At 33.2% G+C, this 22,417-nt stretch overlaps 1 non-coding gene across 1 annotated transcript; it reads right to left on the bottom strand.

Moving 5' to 3' along the window:
- Nucleotides 1-11,801: 11,801 nt before the first annotated feature.
- On the bottom strand, nt 11,802-11,904 carry LOC126015329 (U6 spliceosomal RNA). The gene has a single exon (XR_007498205.1). It is a non-coding gene; the product is annotated as a U6 spliceosomal RNA (small nuclear RNA).
- Nucleotides 11,905-22,417: the final 10,513 nt, after the last annotated feature.

The following is a 22,417-nucleotide window of genomic DNA, read 5'->3' as shown; positions in this document are numbered from 1 at the left end:
TGTCTCTGTTTGTTTTATTTTTTTCATGTCCTTGACAAGTTGTCCCAGTACCACTTGTTGAAGAGGCTTTCCCTTCGTCCATTTTGCATTTCTTGCCCCTTTATCAAAGATTAATTGACTGTATTCTGGGTTCATTATTTGAATACTCAAGTCGAATATATTGATCCAAGGATCTGTCATTATTCCAATGCCATGTTGTTTTTATGACTATTGATTTTTTATACAATTTAAAGTTGGAAAAAATGATGCTTCCCATCATGTTTTTCCTAACTGGGGGTTACTTTAGCAATTCATAGGCATTTGTTATTTCAAATCAATTTCAGGAGTATTTAATCCACTTTTTTGAGTAATGTCATAGGTATTCTTAAAGGGATTGCCTTAAACCTGTAAAATGATTTGGAGAGTTTGCAGTTTTAATAATACTGATTCTTCCAATTCATGAACAGGGTATATACCTGCATTTCCTTGTTTCCTCTTTTATTTCTTTAACCATTGTTTTGTAGTTTTCTTTGTATAGGTTCATCACCTCTTTTACTAAGATGACTCCAAGGCAGTTTCTCTAGTACTATTGTGAATGGAATTTTTTAATGTCTATTTCTTCTCTATTGTTATTTGTATATAAGAAGACTGTTGATTTGTATGTTAATTTTTTTAGCCTGCCACTTTGCTACAATAATATATTATTTCTAAAAGCTTTTTGTTAGAGTCTTTAGGGTTTTTCTAAATATAGTATATTTTATCTGCAAACAGTGAGAGCTTGACTTCCTCTCCATTCTGGATGCCCTTCATATCTTTTACATGCCCAGTTGCTAGGGCAAGTACTTACTGTGCTATGTTGAATAGTAGAGGTGAAAAGGAGAAGCCTTGTCTTGTGTCAGATTTTAGAGGAAAGGTTTTCAGTTTTTCCCCATTAAGTATAATATTTGCCATGGGCTTGAAGTAAATGGCTTTGACTTTATTTAGAAAATTTTCTTACATTCCCATATTGTTGTTGGTTTTTATCATGAATGGTGCTGGGGCTTATCAAATGCTTTCTTTGCACCTGTTGATATGATCATATGGTTTTTATTTGATTCTCCTTTTGTAGATATGGTGTACTACATTGACTGTATATGTTAAACCATCCTAGGATCTCTGAGATGAACCTACTTGATTATGGTGTATGACCTTGATAAATATTGGTTTCTGTTTGCAAGAAATTTTTTGAGGATATTTTAATTTGTGTTCATCATGGATATTGGTCTGTAGTTCTCTTTTTGTGGCATCTTTTTCTGCTTTTATATTAGAGTGATGTTAGCTTCTTAAAAACAATTTGAGAGTATTTCTATTTCTTTAATTTTTATGAAGAATCTGAAAAGAATTGGCAGTAGGTCTTCTTGAAAAGTTTGAAAAAATTCACTAGTGAATCCATCTGTGCTTGGGCTTTTGTTTCTGGGAAGATTTTGATTACCATATTGATTTCCTCAATAGTTATGAGTCTGTTCAGACATGCCATATCATCTTGGTTTAAACTTGGGAAGTTATAGAATCCAGAAATTTATCCATTTCTTCCAAGTTCTTGTGTTTTGTGGCATCAAGTTTCTCAAAGTAATCTCTGATTAGCTTTTAGTATCTGTAATATCTGTAGTAGTCTCCCCATTTTCATTTGTAATTTGGGTTATTAAGTTCCTCTATCTCTCTTTCTTTGTGAGTTTAGATTTCGCTATCGTGTTTTTTTTCAATGAAACAAATCTTTTTATTAATATTTTAGATGTTTGTTTTTAATTTTTCATTCATTAATTTTGGTTGTAAATTTTATTATTTCTTTCTTTTTGCCTATTTTTGGCTGATTTTTTTGTTCTTTCTTCAAATTTTTAAGCTTATTAAATTATTTAAATTTAAATAATTCAATTAAATTATTAGCATTAAATTATTTCTGTATGCCCCTTCTTCATTTCTGATAAATGCTTGTAAAGTTACAAATTTTTCTCTTACTACTGCTTTTTCTGTGTCCCAAATTCTGATAATTTGTGTCTTTATTTGCATTTGTTTCCAGGAATCTATGATTTCCTCTTGATTTCATCTCAAACCTATCAGTTGTTCAATAGTGAGCTGTTTAATTTTCAGGTGTTAAAGTTTTTCTCTGTGTCTGTACTTTTAATTTCAGTGCATGATGATCTGAGAAGGTAGTTTTTACAATTTTTATCTTATTGATTTTATGGAGACATGTTTTATGGTCTAGCATATGATCTATCTTGGAGAACAATCCATGTACATTAGGTACGAATGTATATTAGGTTTTCTGGGGTTGGGTAGCTATATATATATATATATATATATATATATATATATATATATATATATATATATATATTAAACCATTCTCTTCCATTTCTTTCATCAGAGCCAGTATATTCTTGTTGGGTTTTAACCTGTTCAACCTATCAACATGTGACAAGGAAGTATTGAAGTCTCTTGCTATTATTGTCTTGCTATCGATGTCTTTCTTCAAATTTGTCAGCAATTGTTTTAAATATTTTTCTGGTTTATCATTGGGCACTTATATGAGTGCAATTTCTTCTTTTTGCACATATCTCTTGATTAACAAGAAGTGTCTATCTCTAGCTCTTATAGCCATTTTTTGTCTTTTTGGGGAGCATGGGGGGTTCACACCCAGTGACGATCAGGATTTATTACTGGCTCTGTGTTCAGAAATTGCTCCTGGCTTGGGGGACCATTTGGGATGCCAGGAACTATACCAGGTCCATCCTGGGTCAGCAGTGTGCAAGGCAGATGCCCTACCACTGTGCTATTGCTTTGGCCCCTCTTATCGCCTTTTTATGTCTAAAGTCTGTGTCATCTAATATGAATATGGCCACTCCAGCCTTTGTAAGGAATTTTGGGCCTTATGAATTGCTGTGACAAATCTTCTGTAAATTTTTAAGGATGCTCCTTTGCACATAATTTCCCTTTTCGGCAGTGCTGCCTTCAGTATTCCATTTCTATCTGTGGCATTCGTCATTGTGACTAGGATGTTTGCATCGGGGTATTTTTTTTGGGGGGGTCACACCCAGCAGCGTTCAGGGGTTCTTCCTGTCTCTATGCTCAGAAATCGCCCCTGGCAGGCACAGAGGACCATATGGTATGCGGGGATTCGAACCACCATCCTTCTGCATGAAAGGTAAATGCCTTAACTCCATGCTATCTCTCTGCCCCATTCTTTTTTTTTTTTTTTTTTTAATATTTTCATGTTTACCTATTGAGTTAATGTTTGCCTTGGACTTGTGGAAAATGACTTTGATATGCTGAGGAAAGTTCCTTCAATTTCCATATTGTTGATAGTTATTATTATGAATGAGTGATGGACTTTATAAATGTTTTCTCTGCAACTACTGCTATGATTTATATTGCTTTTTATTAATTAATATATTATATTGATTATGTATGTTAAAACATTTGAGATGTTTTCTTTGAATCTCTTTTAGACACTACTATTTGGGCATGTAGTGTTTGGTTGCATGCACTCTTTAGCTCTGGGAGTTTTTCTGCAATGATATCCTTGACTATTGATTTTTTTATGGAGATTTTCTTCCTGTGTCTGGGATTTCAATGATTCTTATGTTATTTCTATTGTGTTTATCATAGACTTCTATTTTTATCTGTTCACATTTTTTGAGGATTTTTTCATCAGATAATCATTTGTTTTAAGGATCTTTTCAAGCCTCTTCTGTTGTATAAAGTTGTTAGGCATTTCTCTTCTAACTCATTAATTCTGTCTTTAGCAGCTTTTACTGCTGGTGAGGTGTTCCAATGAGGTTTGCATTTTGGCTACCAAGATTTTTAGCCCAGATATTTCAGTTTAGAGTTTTCTTATTTCTACTTTCATGTCCTCTTGAATTTTATTTGTTCAATTCATTCAGTTCAATTCATGTAATCTTTGAGTTGAGCTTCCTTTAAATTTCCTTCCTTAAGTTTTTCTCAGAGAGGTTATGTAAGTGGCTGGTACTTGTTGGATCTTCAGATCTTCATTCTCTAAGCTCAGCTATGTTCAGTGATGCTTTTCAAAAGTGTCCTTTGGAGTGTGACTTTTATCTACAGGTAATGCTGATGTGGTGTACATTGTTTAAGAGATAAGCACAGCTGCTGCCCTAAGCAAGTGGTTGCACTCCTCTCTTATCTTTTGTTTTGTGTGTGTGTCTTTGTTTTTCCTCAGCCAGGGAGTGGCTTGTGTGCACCTCTTAGGTTCACTTAGTAATTCTAGGGACAGAGCACTCACCCCTCTGATTCTCAGGGCTTCTGCTAATCTAGGCCTGAGCTAGGGTTCTTGTGTCTCTGGGCTGGAGACCAGAATCTAACATTTTCTAAATATATTGGAAAATATACAGCTGCAGCTGCCATTGTGTGGCCCAAGCCACATTATAGCTTAACTTCCTTTTCATTTAAGAATCCATTCATTTCTTTTTATTTCTTAGTGACTGTGACAAGGACTTCTAAAGCTCTATTGAATTTAATTAAGAAAAGTGGATATAATTTTCCTGTATTGCAAATGCTTAAACTTTACTTCAGTTTCATAATTTCTGTAAAATATTTCTACCTTAAAATTTTGTTATTTATTTATATACCATAAAATTTATTTACATAACTCATAATAATATTTTAGCCCATAGATTCTTTTTGTTTTCTTTTTGCTCAGGTCTTACTCCTGGATCCTGTCAGGCTGAGTGAGGAGCATAGGCAGCCAAAGGTTCAGTCCTCGAAACACTGGCAAGAGTGGCTGAACAGTGAGGGGATGTTGTCCATGGTCCAGGCCCATGCTTCTTCTCGCTTGAAGCCTTCTGGTATCTGGAACTCTGGACCCCTTGTCTGTTATCCTATAGATTCTTTAAGTAAATATTATTATATCAATGTAAAATGCATTGAAATTTAAGACCTGAGGCATTTGGAGTCTTTCACACATCTACAATTTATATATTTCCTAGCAAAGACTACAAATTTATTTGTGCATTTTAATCTCTTAAAAAGAATTATAGCTTCTTTATGAATTTTATGAATAATTTTATAGGTTTAATTTTGTTCTTATTTCTCTGTCTTACATAAAATACAGACATTACCTAATATTTTCTTACTGGTTAAGGAATATGTTAACTTCCTTGGAAGTTTCATATACTTTCATTAAAGTATTTTCCTAATACGAGAGGAAAGATTCCACTAGCAAAATACCACCCAACAGGCCATAATTTAGACAAATAAGGTTGATGAACACTGAAACAATGGAAAAAGTTGACAGCATTTATTGATTGTCATTGGTAAAGGAGCCCAAGATGAACACTCATGTGCTTTCAAAGAAGGAAATAATTGAAAGGGAGAAAGGTTGTAACTGCTAAAATGGTCTAATAAACATCTACCACTCTTTATAAAAACCAAAAGCACTATCAGCTATATTAATATATTCACATTTTTATTTTATATGTATATTTAAATTTTGTTGAGTTAGCATTGTTTGAAAGATTATGTATTAATACATTTTAGCCATACTGTGTTAAACCACAACTACCACCAGCACCAGTCTCCTCTTCCAGAATCCACAGACACATCATTTTCACTTTCCACAATTGTAATGTCAGTTCTAATTCATGTGTAGCTATTTTTATGAGCTATTATTAAGAAGAAGAAAATCAAAAGAATGAATTATATATAATAAAAATATTAATTAAATTTGGGAACCAACCCATACTTGTTATTTGTTTGTAATTTGTTGTGAACCCTCTTGCATATATGGAAATATAAAATAGAAAGAAGTTGATATGTGAGTCACATGAAAGAAGTCTCCAAATAGTCAAATTTATGCCAGATTTTTATTTAATTGTTTGGTTTTGAGGGGGCAAGCATAGTAATATTCATTCAAGTTATTTTCCGGGCTCTGTGTTCAGGAGTTACTCCTTGCAGTTCTCAGGGACCATATGGGGTTTCAGGAATTGAACTCAGGTGGATCACTTGCAAGACATAATACCCACTGTATTATCACAAAGGCCCCCAAATATGCCAATTTTGAGACCTCATATTAAGTTGAGATTTATTACTTGTCACTACGTAAAGTAATTAGAGATAGAAAGATAGTAAAGTTGGTACCGGACTTATCTTGTTCATGGGCAATGATGAATCCATTCCATATGGTCCTTCAAGCATCATCAGGTGTAATTTTTGAGGGCAGATCTAGGAGTTACTCCTGAGCATGACCAGGTGAGGCCCAAAAACTAAGCAAACATTCAAAGTTAAAGGTTTAAGATACTAACTACATCCGAACATTTCCCCCAACATACAAGATAAATATGAAGTACTTTTCCAGGAACATTTAAATTTTAGGTAGTCATAACATAAAATGTGACTCCAACTTGTAAAAGGATTTAACAATAAAACATTTTATCAAACACTCAGATTTTCTTGCCCATTCCACATACAAAATTTTAACATCCAACCATTAATTACTTAATAGCAAACCAAACATTTCACTTTCCTAAAAGAATTTAATAGAACAAAGGGAAAAAATCTCTTTATCTCTAATCATCTTAATATAATTGGTTATAATTGGAGTTATGTCACAAAACTTACTCAGGTATCTCATTGTCTAGCTCAGTTTCCTTATCCATTCAATTTTCCTTAGACAGATACAAAATGGAATACTGTGCAGCCACAAAATAAATAAATGCATGCAGTGAGCAGCAACTTGGATGGAACTTAATGGTATTTTGTGGAATAAAATATGCCAGAGAGAGGACCAGTACCAGAACCTCTTATTCAACATTCATATGGAGAGAGAAAAAACAAGTGTATAGGCAATGCCAACTATTAACAAACTCTTAGCACTGGATTATATAACTAAGAGTGCCAGATTAGAATGGAGTGTGTGGTGAATGAGGTGAACTGAAAATTATACAGAACAGTAGTCGAAGGTTGCATTAGTGAAAGTATACTGTGGTGGTGGTAAGTTACGGTAATTATATACAACAAAGCCATAAATATCAACACTGTTATAAACATATATCTTAAACTATAATAAATATATTTGAAGATAGTGGTGAATTTTGTGTGGTCAACCACACTAGTGACCATTATTGATGGTGATGCAATAACCTTGTACATCATAACTAGTGATGTTAATATTACTTTAGCCTTGTTACCTAAAATGAAAAGAAGAAAAGAAATAGCCAAGTCAAAACTTTGCTTTTAAATAAGGAATAAAGGGGGAAAAACTCTTTCTTATTACTAATTTTCTGTTATTTGTTTTAAGAATATCCTTAAGTTTTTAAGAGGTCTAACTGAGACAACTGCAACTGAGCAGAACTTCTGGAAACATAATAGACGACTCTATCCTAGGCTTTGTTCTAGGATCAGTGCAGAAACCAAGACCACCAACTACAAAAGACTGATTAAAACAACAGTGATGAAATTTCTAGAACCACAAAGACAGACTCCATCCTAGGCTCCACACTATGACCTGTGCAAATACCAAGATCTCTAGTTACAGAGGCCCGATTTTATCATCCATGACTGAGCAGAAAGTTTACAGACACCACAAAAAGATGTAGGGGAGAGAAAAAGAGCATGTACAGAGCCTGTAGTTATTCCCATGACAGGATGCTTCAAGAGCAGAGAAACCCTGTATCTCTTAGGCCAAGGGAATTCCCTTTCTAATCTCCCACAAAATTTACTGTGCATATGCAAAAAAAGCACACATATTTTTAGTTTTGTTTGTTTCAGGATTGTGGTTATTGTTTGGTTGTTGTCTTTATTGCTGTGGTGCTTTGGGGGGGTTTGTTTATTTTTTTATGATTTTTGTTCTTGTTGCTGTTTTTTTTTTGTTTTGTTGTTGTTGTTTTTGTTTTCTTATTTGTCTGGGTTATTTTTGTGGGTTTCTTTGTATTTTTGTTATATTTTTCTTCCCTTTTTCCCTCTATTCTCTTAAATATATATTTATATTATATATTATATTATATTATGTTCTGTTCTGTTATTAATTATATATTATATTATATTATATTATATTATATTATAGTATAGTATAGTATAGTATAGTATAGTATAGTATAGTATAGTATATTATTATGTTATATTATATTATGTTCTGTTATGTTATGTTATATTATATTATATTATATTATATTATTATATTATATTATATTATATTATTATATTATATTATATTATATTATGTTATGTTATGTTATATTATATTATGTTATATTATATTAATTATATTATATTTATTATATTACATTATATTATATTAATCTTGTTCTGCTTCATAAATTGAGGGGAAATAATGGATGGTAACAAGACCAAACAGGCATATGAACATTGAGTAAAAATTAAAAAAAATGATCAGACTTAAACACTAAATTCAAAGTCAACAACAACAAAATTATCAATACCCAATCTACAACAAGCTAGACACAGAGGGGACCACTTATTCTAGCAGCCCGGGGGGGCAAAGAAGGGAAATATGGGATGCATGCTGGGAACAGGGATGGAGAGAGGACAACACTGGTGGTGGGAATGCCCCTGATTCAATATCACTATGTACCTAAAATATTACAAATAAAATATTTGTAATTAACGTTGATCAAAATAAAAATTATTTAAAAAAGAATATCCTTAAGTTTTTAATTATGAAGAATATCTTGCAGTTTTTTTATTGAGTCATAATTGAACTTTAGATTTCTTTAGAAAAATACCAAAACACAGGGCCAGAGAGATAGCATGGAGGTAGGGCGTTTGATTTTAATCCAGAAGGACCGTGGTTCTAATCCCAGTGTCCCATGTGGTCTCCCGAGCCTGCCAGGAGCAATTTCTGAGCATAGAGCCAGGAGTAACCTCTGAGCACTGCTGGGTGTGACCCAAAAATCAAATAAATAAATAAATAAATAAATAAATAAATAAATAAATAAATAAATAAAAATGAGAAAGGAAAAAAAAGAAAAATACCAAAACAAAGCTGCAAAGTTGTAACACAGAAAAGGCTAGCTATTTTATAATGCAGCACTTTAATTTACCCTTGCCATCAACCTATAAAGGTAATTATTTGAGAGTTCTTCATTTCTAGTTTCTCTTGTCCTAATAACTATATCCATGTATTTTTATTAGAAAACCTTCATTTTTAGCATTTTGTTAATATAAAAGTATTCTACCTTACATGATGTTAGTAATCCTTTCAATACCACTCTAATAAATAGTACACATTCATATGGTTAGTATAATTGTTAGTATAATCCATTTCTCATCATAGTATTTATTTTACTGTAGTAAATTTATTTTTGACCAAAGTAGATTACAAATCGTTCACAGTAATTTTTTAGGTACATAGCGACATTGAATCAAGGGTATTCCCACCAATGTTGTCCTCCCTCCACCTCTGTTCCCAGTATGCATCCCATGTCCCCCTCCTTTATCCCCCTGGGTTGCTAGTATAAGTGGCCCTCCCTGTATGTAGCTGTTGTAGATTGGATATCGATTCTGTTATCATTGGCTTTGGATTTGGTGTGTAAATCTGATCATTTTTTTTTCTACTTAATGTTCATATGACTGTCTGGTCTTGGTACCCTCCATTATTTCCCCCTCAATTTGTGAGGCTAAACAAAATGATTCAAATTATGTGGTTCTGTTTGAAGGAAAGAAAAAAATAAAATGGGGCAAAAATCAAACAAGCAAAAAGTGGGAGGAATTCTTCTAGAGTCTCTAAATATCAATTTAAGTGAAGAAAGGGAAAAAGGAAGAAAAACATAGCAATATTAAAAAAAATTTAAAAATTCAAACAAAAAACTCGAAAAACTCCACAGCAATAAGGACACCAATCACACAATAACCAGGGTCCTGAAACAAAAACAAAACAAAGCACAAAAAAAAAACACGGAAAAAAATCAACAACAATAACAAAACCAAAAAAAAATTAATTTGTGCTTCTCTTCTTTTTTTTTTCTTGCATAGGCAAAGTAAATATTGAGAAAATTAGAAAGGAAATTTCCTTGGCCTAAGAGATATAGGGTTTCTTGAAGTGTACTTGAAGTATACTGTCATGGAAATAACTACAAGCTCCATACTTTTTTTTTTTACTATCCTCTTGGTCCTTTTTTGATGTCTGGAAACTTTCCACTCCATCGTGGATGATAAAATCGTGCCTCTGTAACTAGAGATCTTGGTATTTGCATAGGTCAAATAGACTCCATCCTAGGCTCCATCCTTTGACCTGTGAAAATAACAAGATATTTTTTTAATTTCCAGATTCCAAGACATTTGATAGAGTATTTGTTTATTTGCCATCTTTAAAGTTTTAAATGTGGTTCTCTCTATATACAACAATGTTTCTTATCTTGAAAGGTTATTTTCTTATTTTTATACAAACATAAGAAGAAAATAACTATATGTAACTAATTATTCATTTATAATTTTACATCTACATTGCCAAAATAATAAATTTATGTTTATTCTATTGAATTAGGTGCCAGAGAGATAGCATGGAAGTAAGGTGTTTTTCAGAAGGACGGTGGTTCCAATCCCAGAATCCCATATGGCCCCCTGAACCTGCCAGGAGTGATTTCTGAGCATAGAGCCAAGAGTAACCTCTGAGCGCTGCCAGGTGTGACCCAAAAACAAACAAACACAAAAAAGAATTATTTCTTACCAGGCAATTTAGTACGCATGTACATGGATTTAAAGGAAAATAACAAACAAAAATTAATTGATGTATTATTTCTTCATTTCTTCCAGATTCCATTTCAGGAGACTCTGTATCCTTATTCAGTCCTAGAGTTACTGGTTTTGACCATAAAGAACTAACAGATTTTTAAATAATATATATTCAATTTTTTTCTTCTCAAAATCCCTGGTAGGTGTTAAAGAGAAAAGAGATAAGAAATACATTCCAGCAGTAAAAGAAATTATGAGCAAGAAAAGTAGTTCATTCCTTCTTGTGCTAAACCAGAAAGGCTTGTGGTAAGCATAAAATCATCCTAGTATCACACAGCTTGCCAAACAGCAAACACCAAGCAATTTCAAGGTGGATCTCTGAAGTACAACTTCATGTAAATGCATTGAATATTAAGGAGATAAAATATTGAAATGAAATCTCTACAGAAAGATGATGCATAAACTCAGGCTCTGTAATCAAGTTCTTGATAATATATATACATACACATATATAAATGGTTCAATGCCTGTTGTTCTACTTTAATTAATTGTATCTAGTTAAAGTCTTGCCAAAGTGTCACATCTACTTCCAAAAATGCAGTTAAATATGAAATAAGACAATCCAATCATATTCTGTCAAAACAGTTATTTGGAAAATATCTGGATAACAACAAATAGCTATCTAGAAAATTTTATTCATCTGCTGAACTTTTTATTAAGTAATAAGTATCATATATATATTATATCTTTCCTTGAAAGGTATTTGGTGACTAAAAGAGTATCATAAATTAAGTAAGCAATACATATGATATGACATGATAAAAGAGTAGTTCTCAGTGGTAAGACAACTAAGTAGAGCTTCTGTTTTAGAATGAAACATGAATATAATCTTAATTAATGGTCTTAAACTAAATGTTCTTTGTTTTGTTTTTGATTTTTAATGTATTATTTTATTTTCCTGTGTAGTTCATATCAAATTTTTGTTAGTGTTCATCCTCCATGAAGCATGACAATATTTGAGACAATCATTAGAAGCCAGTTTTCACAGGTAGGATAAGGCAGTTGAGCAGTAAAAAATAATGTGTAACAGAGTTAAATACCAGATATTTGCAGGCAATTTCAGGCTCAAGAATATCTACATTTAAAAAATAAAACATTTCATGGATTTGCATGTCATCCTTGCACTAGGGCCAGGCTAACATTCTCTGTATCTTTCCAATTTTAGTATATGCGCTGCTAAAGCACATTGTTTTTGTGATGTTATCCCCAAAGAGATAAGGCCAAGTACTCTGCTACTGAGTTACACCCTAAATTTCTAAGAATTTTGAAGGTAAAGTAAATGATAATGTGATTCCTAACTGGGTGAAAAAGAGCAGAGTGAGATCATTGTACTGTTATGTTTAATAATCATAATACACTGTCATTTGATATAGCTCCAAATCAAATGATGACAGATTGAGGCTTCTTTGATCTTCTTGGCCTACTAGTTAGTGCTGGTTCTTGTTTTCTTGGGATCTACATATCTGTTCTCCATCCAAGCATCATGTCTCCACTTTATCTGGAAAGAAGGGGAGAAAGTAGAAAGTAAAGCGCATCTTCCATGTTGTTTTCATTTGAAGGAAAAAATAGTTCTAAATGTTCTAACTAGTGAACTTCATTTGAAATATTGCTTCTTGATAACAAAATGAGGCTATGAATCATGAGAAATAAAAGAGGTATTGTGTACTAAATTGCTTAGTAAGACATAAATTTTTTAGAATATAGCTACACTACTTCAACCAAACACCACAGTAAAAATAACTGGTCATATACATATAGCAAATGTCCCAATGGAACTTAAATTACTTCTGTTGTAAAGAAGTAAATTAGTACTACAACACTTCTCTTGCATAGAAAAAAGAAAAAAAAATCAAGTACCTAGAATATGATAGTCTTTCAAAGGATCCTTCAATTTCTCACCCCTCTCTTTATTAACTTTTCCTCCACTATCATCTGTGAAGACCTCATAGGAGCCCAGACCCTAACAAAACACCCTCCAAATATATTTCTCCAAATATAAATGAATTTAAACTAAATTTCTTACTTTCTATAATCTTCAAAAAAGAATAATCTTCATACTTGGATATTAGAGTTAAAAATTATTAGTTACCCATTGAATCCAAAAATACATAAAACTATAATAATAAAAATTTTAGTAGGCACTTATTAATCTTATACTTAGCTGACAAATGGATAAATAGATGAATGTTACCAATAACAATCAACTATTACTTTGTTCTTGTATTTATTTTGTTTTCTGTTTATGTGTTTTCTGGGGAAGCAACAATTCTAAGAGACATTATAGTCTCTGTATTAAAGCATTTTAAACTTAGACATCATTCAAAATAAGTATTAAATTGAGAACTAATTAGTTGAATAAGATTCTTACATGAAGAATTTATAAAAGAACCAAATATGATCTCTCTAAAAAATTAAAGTGTAGCATAAATTAAATTACTTAAAATTAAACTTCTTTCTCTCAGGATATATAGTCAAAATAAATGTAAAATATAAAACAGGAAAATGATTTAATAAAATGACCAAGCAGGAATTTATAGAAACTTAGATACTCCTAATTATTGAGTCTCTTTCTTTCTATCTCTCAATCTCTTACACAGTTGATATTGATATTATTTAAATAAAAGATAACACTTCATAACAGTAATAAAATGTAGAGTCAACCCAAATACCTATTAATAGAAGGTTGTATAAAAAAGCTTTGGTATTCATGTACTGAAAGGAAGTCTACTCTGCTGCTAAAATAAAGATGAAATCTTTGAGGATAAATGGATAAAACATGAGGTCAAGTGAAATAAGTAAGAAAGTGAAAGACAATTATTATGTGTATTGTCTCATATTAAACTGGAATATTAATAACTAAAGTAAATAACTTTCAAAACCAATAAAACTAACTTTGAAACTCAGTAATATCATTAGCAAAGAGCCAAAGTGTTAATATAAAGGTTAAGGCACTTGTATAACACATGGCTGCAGCCAAACCTGGTTTGAATGTAGGCATTACATATGGTTCCTCAGCACTGCAAGGTGGGACCCCTAAGTATACCACCAGGTATGACCCATGAACATAAGTCAAGTGTGGCCCTAAAAGTAATAATAATGATGATGATGATGATGATGATGATGATGATGATGATGATGATGAAAAAACCTTGGTGGATATTAGAGAATTTCACATGTTAAATGGGCCAAGAAAGCCTAGGGCCCAAATGATGGCCCGAGGTCTGAGACAGCCCATGGGCTCAAGGTTAAAAGGGGCTCAAAGGACCATATGGGACTCTGGGAGATGGAACTGTGGTTCTTCCTAGGCTAGAGCCAGTCTTACCACTTGTGCTACTGCCCCCACCCAAAAAAGCACGATCAAGTTTTAAGTGGCTGTGATCTAAGTGATAAAAGGTTGCAAATTATATTAATTGAATAATGGTTAAATAGAATAAGAAAAAAATCCTTGCTACTTGTAATCTTGCTAATTGTCATTAAATATTTGAAAGGTAAATATGTAAATGAGGGATAAGACTGGAGTAAACACATCATGACACAGTAGAGAAATCAATAAGTTCAATTTCAAAAGTTTCTATCATGTATATTCTCTCCATTGCTAAATATGCTTGCAGATTTAGAATTTGGCCCTGGTTGATTATCAGTGATATTATTGAAGATATTTCTATATGACTCCATCAGATGACTTTGGAATATCCTTTCATTTCTCATTCAATGAAATGAAATCAAAAGTTATAGGTAGACCTTTCATTTTTATTTTGTGTCATACCTGTCTATGATCAAGATTTATTCCTGCCTCTGATTTCTGTGGTTATTCCTGGTGGAATTCAGAGGACCATATGGAATGGAATCAAATCACCATTGGCCACATACAATGCAAACAAGTTACATGCCATAATTTCTCAGACACAGATTATACAAAATTTGCAATTTTTTGGTTGCTGTTTATTAATACTACGTGCAAATGTTAGATTTTATTTAGACTAAATCAAAACTAACTTCTGGAGCTTGTCATGTAAAAAGCATTAAGCCCTTGCATGGTGGATGGATGGAGGGGCCTTTCTCTGCCATCCCAGGCCACGTGGCTCTATCCCTCATTAACCAGCGGGTCTGGGTCCAGGAAAGCAACGGGTATTGAACTCACTCACAGGCAGGCTTCCAGAGAGATAACATCTTTATGCAGCCCTAGCCAACAGATGTGGCTGCTAACCATTTACGCATGACATTCTTAGCTTGCCCTGCGTCTTAACTCCTTTCAGCCATCTTCCCCCTGACCTCCATGCTGGCAAAGACCCAAAAACCTTTATCCTCTCAGGTCAAAGCCTTACCTACCCTTTCAAAGACCCCTCCCAAAATGGGCGAGGTCTTGCAGGTGAGATCAGGTTACACAGAAAGAATGGGAGGATGGGGCCACAGGTAGACTTTTCATTTTTATTTTGTGTCATACTTGTCTATGATCAAGATTTATTCCTGCCTCTGATTTCTGTGGTTATTCCTAGTGGGATTCAGAGGACCATATGGAATGGAATCAAATCACCATTGGCCACATACAATGCAAGCAAGTTACATGCCATAATTTCTCAAACACAGATTATATATAATCTGCAATTTTTTTCTGTTATTGTTCATTAATACTATTTGCAAATGTTAGATTTTATTTAGACTAAATCAAAACTAACTTCTGGAGCTTGTCATGTAAAAAGCATTATTGGGTCATGCATGATTTATATCAATGGCCAGAGTTTTATTAAAAAAGTTATAAACAACCAACCAGTTTTATGTTTAAAAGATGTTTGCTTTCCAAAATGTATTAACAGCTAATGCTCTAGTACATAAATCCTGTCATCTCTATTTGTAAATGTATATCTCTCTCTGAAAATACATTTCAGGAAAACAGCTTTTTTAAAGTATCCAGCAGTCTCTACAAAGACAGAATAATTTTTAGAATATAAATGACAATTTTATGAAAGCCAACATTATAAGGTGTCTCCTAGTTGTTAGAAAAACATACTATTAATTATAAAATAAAATGAACTGAATTTCTCTTGCTCTACTGCCAAAGTCTTTGCCTTCATTTTAAATCTTCATTTTAAAACCTTATTTAAAAATATAATTATGCTTATAATTTTAACAGCAATATTGCCTACATTATTAATAACTACAAAAGCATTAATAAAATATGTGACTATTAAACATCAAGGACCAAATATCTGGCACCATACATGGCAACTATAAATGATAGACAAAAATTGATAAAAGTAATCTGTTTGACAATCTTGCATAGACTTCCAATTTTTACTTCTCTAAATCTTATTTCTATTTATGGCTTCTAGAAAAACTATGTAATAAGACCAGAGTCTCTAGGTAATTAATAATATTTATGCCTTCCTAATATAAGAAGCATTAAATTACATCCTAAAAGTTGCACACTAAGAGTAGCAATCATTTGATTACACATGTTTTTAGAAAATATCTCAAAATTTTCAATTTTGTATTTTTGAGCAGATCACACCCAGTGGTTCTCAGTTCTTATTTCTGGCTCTGCACCAGAAATTACTTCTGGTGGGGTTTGGGGAAAATGTATGTGATGTCCAGAATTGAACTCTGGCAACATGCAAGTGGTCTACCCTCCATTCCTTCCTGACTTCCTTACTTTCTTTCTTGATCTTTCTTTTCTTCCTGACTTTCCCACTTTCTTCCTTACTTTATTTTTTCCTTCCACCCTCCTTCCTTTCTCCCTTCTTCCCTGAAATCCTCCCTTCTTTCCTTTCTCTCTTTTTGGTGACACTGCTCAGTCCTAGGGTTTTAACTTCTAGCTTGGTACACAGGAATCACTCCTGGCAGTGCTGGTGGCATCACAATAGACTGTTCAGTCTCATTAAACTTCTAAAGTTTGAGGTCCAAAAGATAGGACAGTGAGTTAGGCACTTACATTATACCTGATGACCCAGGTTCAATCTCTTGAATGTCAGATAGCCACCCCACCCCAAGTGATCCTAAAGACAGATGTCAGGAGTAAACCTTTGCATAGGTGGGATTTTTTTTCATACCCCCACCAAAAATAAATTAAAATGTTTTAAGTTTTTGAAACTGATAATCTAGTGTACCAACTGTATTCCTTATTAATCTAAGACACATCACTTACTAAAATTATATGTAAAATTGGATTAATTATTAAGATTTATATTCATTCCTGTTACATTTATACATTTGCCATAATTCTGTTATAATGCAAAATTTTTACTGGATTTTGATATCTGATAGAACAAGAGTTCTATAACTGAGTTTTGGAGAACTTCCTGAGCTATTTTATTTTGTTTATATTTTCTGGTTAAATTTACCCTGAACAACTTAGAATACTATTTCTTTTTTAATTGTGATTCTGTTACATTACAAACTAGCTTAGAGAAAACAGAATAGTCTTGTTTACATCTTAATAATATTGTAAAAATGTGTATAAATTTTTACTTAAGTGCTCCAATTCAAGGATTTGCATATAGATGCCATATAAATGGCAAATATATAACATAATATAATTATAATATATTATATATAATGCTATACAAATTCCCAAGAAACTGAGGCAGAGACAGAAACCAACAGTGAGATCTTCTTTGTGACTCAAAAGAGCCATTTTAATTCAGGTCACTATGACCTGAAAGAAAGAAATCCACAAGGTTAAGGAAAGAGGTCGTCCTGTTATGCTACACCAGTGGGAATCCAGCCAGCCACATAGTCCAGTAAATTGAGTCAGTGAGGTTGTGATACACAAGAGCCATTTTCATCCAAGCCAAAGTACCTTAGAAGAGCATCGCCATTCTGCCATACACTGCAACAATGCATTGCTTCCAGTCAATGAGACATATCACAGAAGAAATACCACAATGGGAAAGCAACAGAGAACCCAACCATTGTTATAGAATTGCAATGGTAATTCTAAACACCCAGCTAGTATCTACCACTTATATAGTCTCTACGATAAGGGCCTTAAAGAGGAAAAGTTGAGGATAATTAAGGAACTCAAAGAAACCAGACAGCCAGTAAGACTCAAAAAGTAATGAGTAGAAATGAGAAAATTCAAACACAAATGTGAGATGACACAAATGACAAAAATGACAAAATAGAGAAAAATAATAGGTGAAATGAAAAGCGCACTGTAAGGCCTCACCTCCTAAGGACAAAAAAGATCAGTGAAAAAAAATCATTGAAGTTCAGATGAAGTTCAGCTTCAAGGATGAAACACCACTGGTCAAGAAAGTGGAAGCAAAGATAAAAAAATGATACTACATTAAACTAAGAAGCTTTTGAATCTCAAGGAAATGATGATCAGGATAGAGAGACTGCCCATACAATGAAAAAATTAATCTCCCAACATTGATCTTATAAAGAGTTAATATCTAAGATATGTCTTAATACATAATATATAAGATATGTAAGGGAAAATATAACAATATAAGGGGATATACTATATATAAATTTTATATAATATATAAATATATAAGGGATATATAACAAGAAAAAGCATCTAACCCCATACAAAAATTGGAAGAAGTAATGAACTGAAACTTCCTCAAAGAAGAAATATAGATATTCAAAAGGCCAATGCAATATCAATTTGCACCACAGATACTGGCACACACCAAAAAGAAGAAGAACCAATGGTGGACCAGATGTGGGAAAAAGAAAAAGAAATGATCATTTACTTCTGTTAGAAATGTCCACTGGTCTAGCTGTTTTGGAAAATAATATAAACATACTCTCAAAAATACTAAAAATTGAGTTCCTATATGACCAAAAATACCTCTCCTAAGAATGTACTGTATGAGTCCCAGAGCATAATGCCCAAAACACAAAACACTTCTATCATTGCAGTACTATTCACAATTGCCAAAACCTGTAAAAAGTCAAATTCCTGAGAACAGATGAATGGAAAAGGAAATTGGTATATATACAAAATGGAATACTTAGTATGCATTTGTTACAAAAACTGGAGTCATAAAATTTGCTTGTACATGGATGAAAAGAGCATTATGCTCAATGAAATTAGTCAGAGGAAGAGAGATAGGCATAGAATGATTGCACACATTTATGAGGTGAAAAGTAAAGGATAGTATGATAATCATATCCAAAGACAATGGATACAAGGATCCAGAGGAGAAGTCCATAGTAGGAAGCTCTCCACAAATAGCAGAGGATTACAATTAGGGGAGATAAGAGACCACAAAGACATTGATTCCTGTCTTGGACAAGAACTGGGTGCTAAAACGAGATAAAGTGATATGCATGATACCACTTCAATAGCAATATTGCTATTTCTAAAAGAAAAAAAAAGTGAAGAGACAGAGAGAAGAAAATGTCTGCCACGGTGCAGGCAGGGTGTGGGGGGCAGGCAGAAGGGCAGGGGGTAAATTGGGGACGTTGTTGGCAGGAAATATGCACCGGTGAACGGTGTTGAACATTGTATATAATCATCAAAAACTTTGAAACTCCCACAGTGATTATATCAAAGAACTTATTTTAAAAAAGAATCTGAATATAGAGTGGGTAGGGCATTTGCCTTATACACAACCCAGGTTCATTACCTGGCATACTATATTCTCCCCTGAGCCTCCAGGAATAATTTTCTGAGTGCATAACTTGGACATCGCTGAATATATATCTTACCAAGAAAGAATTATAAGGTATTATGACTCTAAATTCAAATAGATAATTTTTATAATAAATTAATTTTATGCACTAATTTTTATGCACTAAACTGCAATTTGCATCATAATCCTTTTATAAAAATAAACACCTTGGTTACAAGGTTGTTCATACTCGAGTTTTTTTTCCCCACAGATAAAGTTGTTCGTGATTGGTTACAGTATATAATGTGCAACAACCTTCACCAGTGCGCATTTCTCGCCACCAATGTCAGCAGTTTCCCTCTCACCCTCCCCGATGCCCTCTTTATTGTCTCAGGATAACATCCGCATAGTTTTATTTTTTTGTTATATTCCACAACTGAGTGAAATTTTTAGGGATGAAATTTTTGATTATGCAATTCTGGGTTGTGTGTGTGTTGTATTTTTTCTTTTTTTCTTTTCTTTCCTTTTCTTTTATTTATTTATTTATTATTTATTTTGGACATTTGGGTGGTCAGAGGATACTCTTGGTGTTGGGAGATCATCTGGGATACCAAAGATTGAATCTGGACCTCCTGCTGTCTGGTCATTTAAACATCAGTAGTTATTGTTTATTTGTGGATTTAGGTGTGTATTTTTGTGTTTTTTTTTTTTGTGTTCTGCTTTCCCTCTTTAATTTTTAAACAATATCAGTATTTAAGCATTATAATTACAAACATGTTTGTAGTTGGGTTTCAGTCATAAAAAAGAACATCCCCCTGCACCAGTGCAACATTCCCACCACCAGTGCCCCACCCACTGCCTATATTTGAGACATGCATCCTAGTTCTCTCTCTCACTACCACTGCCATGATAGTTGATAGTGTATTTATTTCTCTAACTGCACTCACCGCTCTGTGGTAAGCTTCAATTCTGGGCCTGTCCTTCCAGCTCTCATCTCTATTGTCTCTGGGTATTATCAACATGTCTTTATTTTTCTTAAATTCTACAGACGAGTGAGACTATTTTTTGTCTATCTCTCTCCCTCTACTTATTTTACTAAGTGTAAGTTTCCATGTCCATACATGTATAGAAAAATTTCATGCCTTCATTTTTCCTGATGGCTGTACAGTTTTTATTGTGTATATGTACCACAGTTTCTTTACCCACTAATCTGCTGTTGGTCATCTGGAAACCCATTCATTATAAAGGATTTAAACTTTCCCCCACATAAAATAATTAACTGAAAAATAATGCCATAAGTACAAAACATAGCATTATTCATTATTTGGCCATTTGGGGCACAAATGATTAAACTGAGATTTTGTCAGTTCCTAATACAAATTCTAATAATAAGAATGCAAAAGAGTTCCAAGTATTAAAATTTCAAAATAATTGGAAAAGAAAAGAAACAAAAATAAGTAAAAAAAATTCTTAAACAAATTAAAAACCTGTTTAAATAAAATTATAAAAAATAAAATTATGTTAAATGAAATAATAATAAAAAATAAATAGTAGGAACAGGAGCAGTGGAGCAGCAATAGACTGTTATTCTTGCAAGTGGCCGACCTAGGATGGACTGCAGTTTGATTCTTCGGCGTCCCACATGGTCCCCCAAGCCAGGAGCGATTTCTGAGTGAATAGCCTAGAGTAACCTTTGAGTGTCATCGGTGTGACTCAAAAATCAGAAAGTGTAAAAGAAAAAGAAAACAATAGTAAACTAAAACAAATTATAATTCTATGAGAATAGCCTAAAGCTAAAGCTTATTGATTAGGTTAATGGAAAATATTTATTTCCACACATTGCTGATATAAATATATATAGGCATAATTTCTTAGTTAAATATTGACATATATACCAAAATACCAAAAAAAATCAATTTAATTATTTCACTTATTTTTATTATTATTTTACTTTTATCATGCAGAATCATATAATGCATCACTGTTATATACATATATGATATTAGTATTAGTGTTTAAGTACAGTAGCAATAAGTAGAATAATCTAAGTATCTATCTATAGATGTTTACTAATTAAATATATAGGGTACTCTACCTACAAAGGCCATTATATGTATGCATGAAATAATAAATTTAGAAATTTTTGCCTTCGTTATTTGAATATCTTGATTACATTATGATTGTGATTAGGTTTCATTCTTGTAAAAGAGCACCCCCCTTCACACAGTGCAAACATTCCTGCTACCAATGGTCCACAAATCTCCCTCCATCCCACCCCCACCTGTTCTCCTAGACTGGCTTTCAGTTCGACATTATTTATTTGATTATGGTAGTTCTCTGTGTAGTTATTTCTATAGCTGTACTCACCAATCTTTGTGGTGAGCTTCATGGAGTGAGCTGGTGTTCCAGCCCTCCTCTCATTGTCTCTGAGGATTGTTACAAAAATGACTTTTATTTATCTTAAAACCCATAGATGAGTGAGACTATTCCCCGTCTCTCTCTCCTTCTGACTTATTTCACTCAACATGATAGATTCTGTGTACATCCATGTATAAGAAAATTTCATGACATCATCTCTCCTGACGGCTCCATAATATTCCATTGTGTATATGTACCACAGTTTCTTTAGCCATTCATCTGTTGAAGGGCACCTTGGTTGTTTCCAGAGCCTGGCAATTGTGAATAGTGCTTCAATAAATATAAGTGTGAGGAAGGGGTTTTTGTATTGTATTCTTGTGTTCCTAGGGTATATCCCTAGGTGTGGAATAGCTGGGTCGAAAGGGAGCTCAATTTCCAGATTTTGAAGGAACCTCCATATCACTTTCCATAAAGGCTGTACTAGGCGGCATTCCCACCAGCAGTGGATAAGAGTGCCTTTTTCTCCACATCCCCGCCAGCACTGATTGTTCTCATTCTTTTTTTTTTTTTTTTTTTTTTTTTGGTTTTTGGGCCACACCCGGCAGTGCTCAGGGGTTACTCCTGGCTGTCTGCTCAGAAATAGCTCCTGACAGGCATGGGGGACCATATGGGACACCGGAATTCGAACCAACCACCTTAGGTCCTGGATCGGCTGCTTGCAAGGCAAACACCGCTGTGCCATCTCTCCGGGCCGATTGTTCTCATTCTTTGTGATG

This window comes from Suncus etruscus, chromosome 7, assembly GCF_024139225.1.
Source record: "Suncus etruscus isolate mSunEtr1 chromosome 7, mSunEtr1.pri.cur, whole genome shotgun sequence".
In the NCBI taxonomy this organism is placed as follows: domain Eukaryota; kingdom Metazoa; phylum Chordata; class Mammalia; order Eulipotyphla; family Soricidae; genus Suncus; species Suncus etruscus.
Note: the sequence above shows the minus strand (reverse complement) of the source record. Positions and strands in the feature narration are given on the sequence as shown.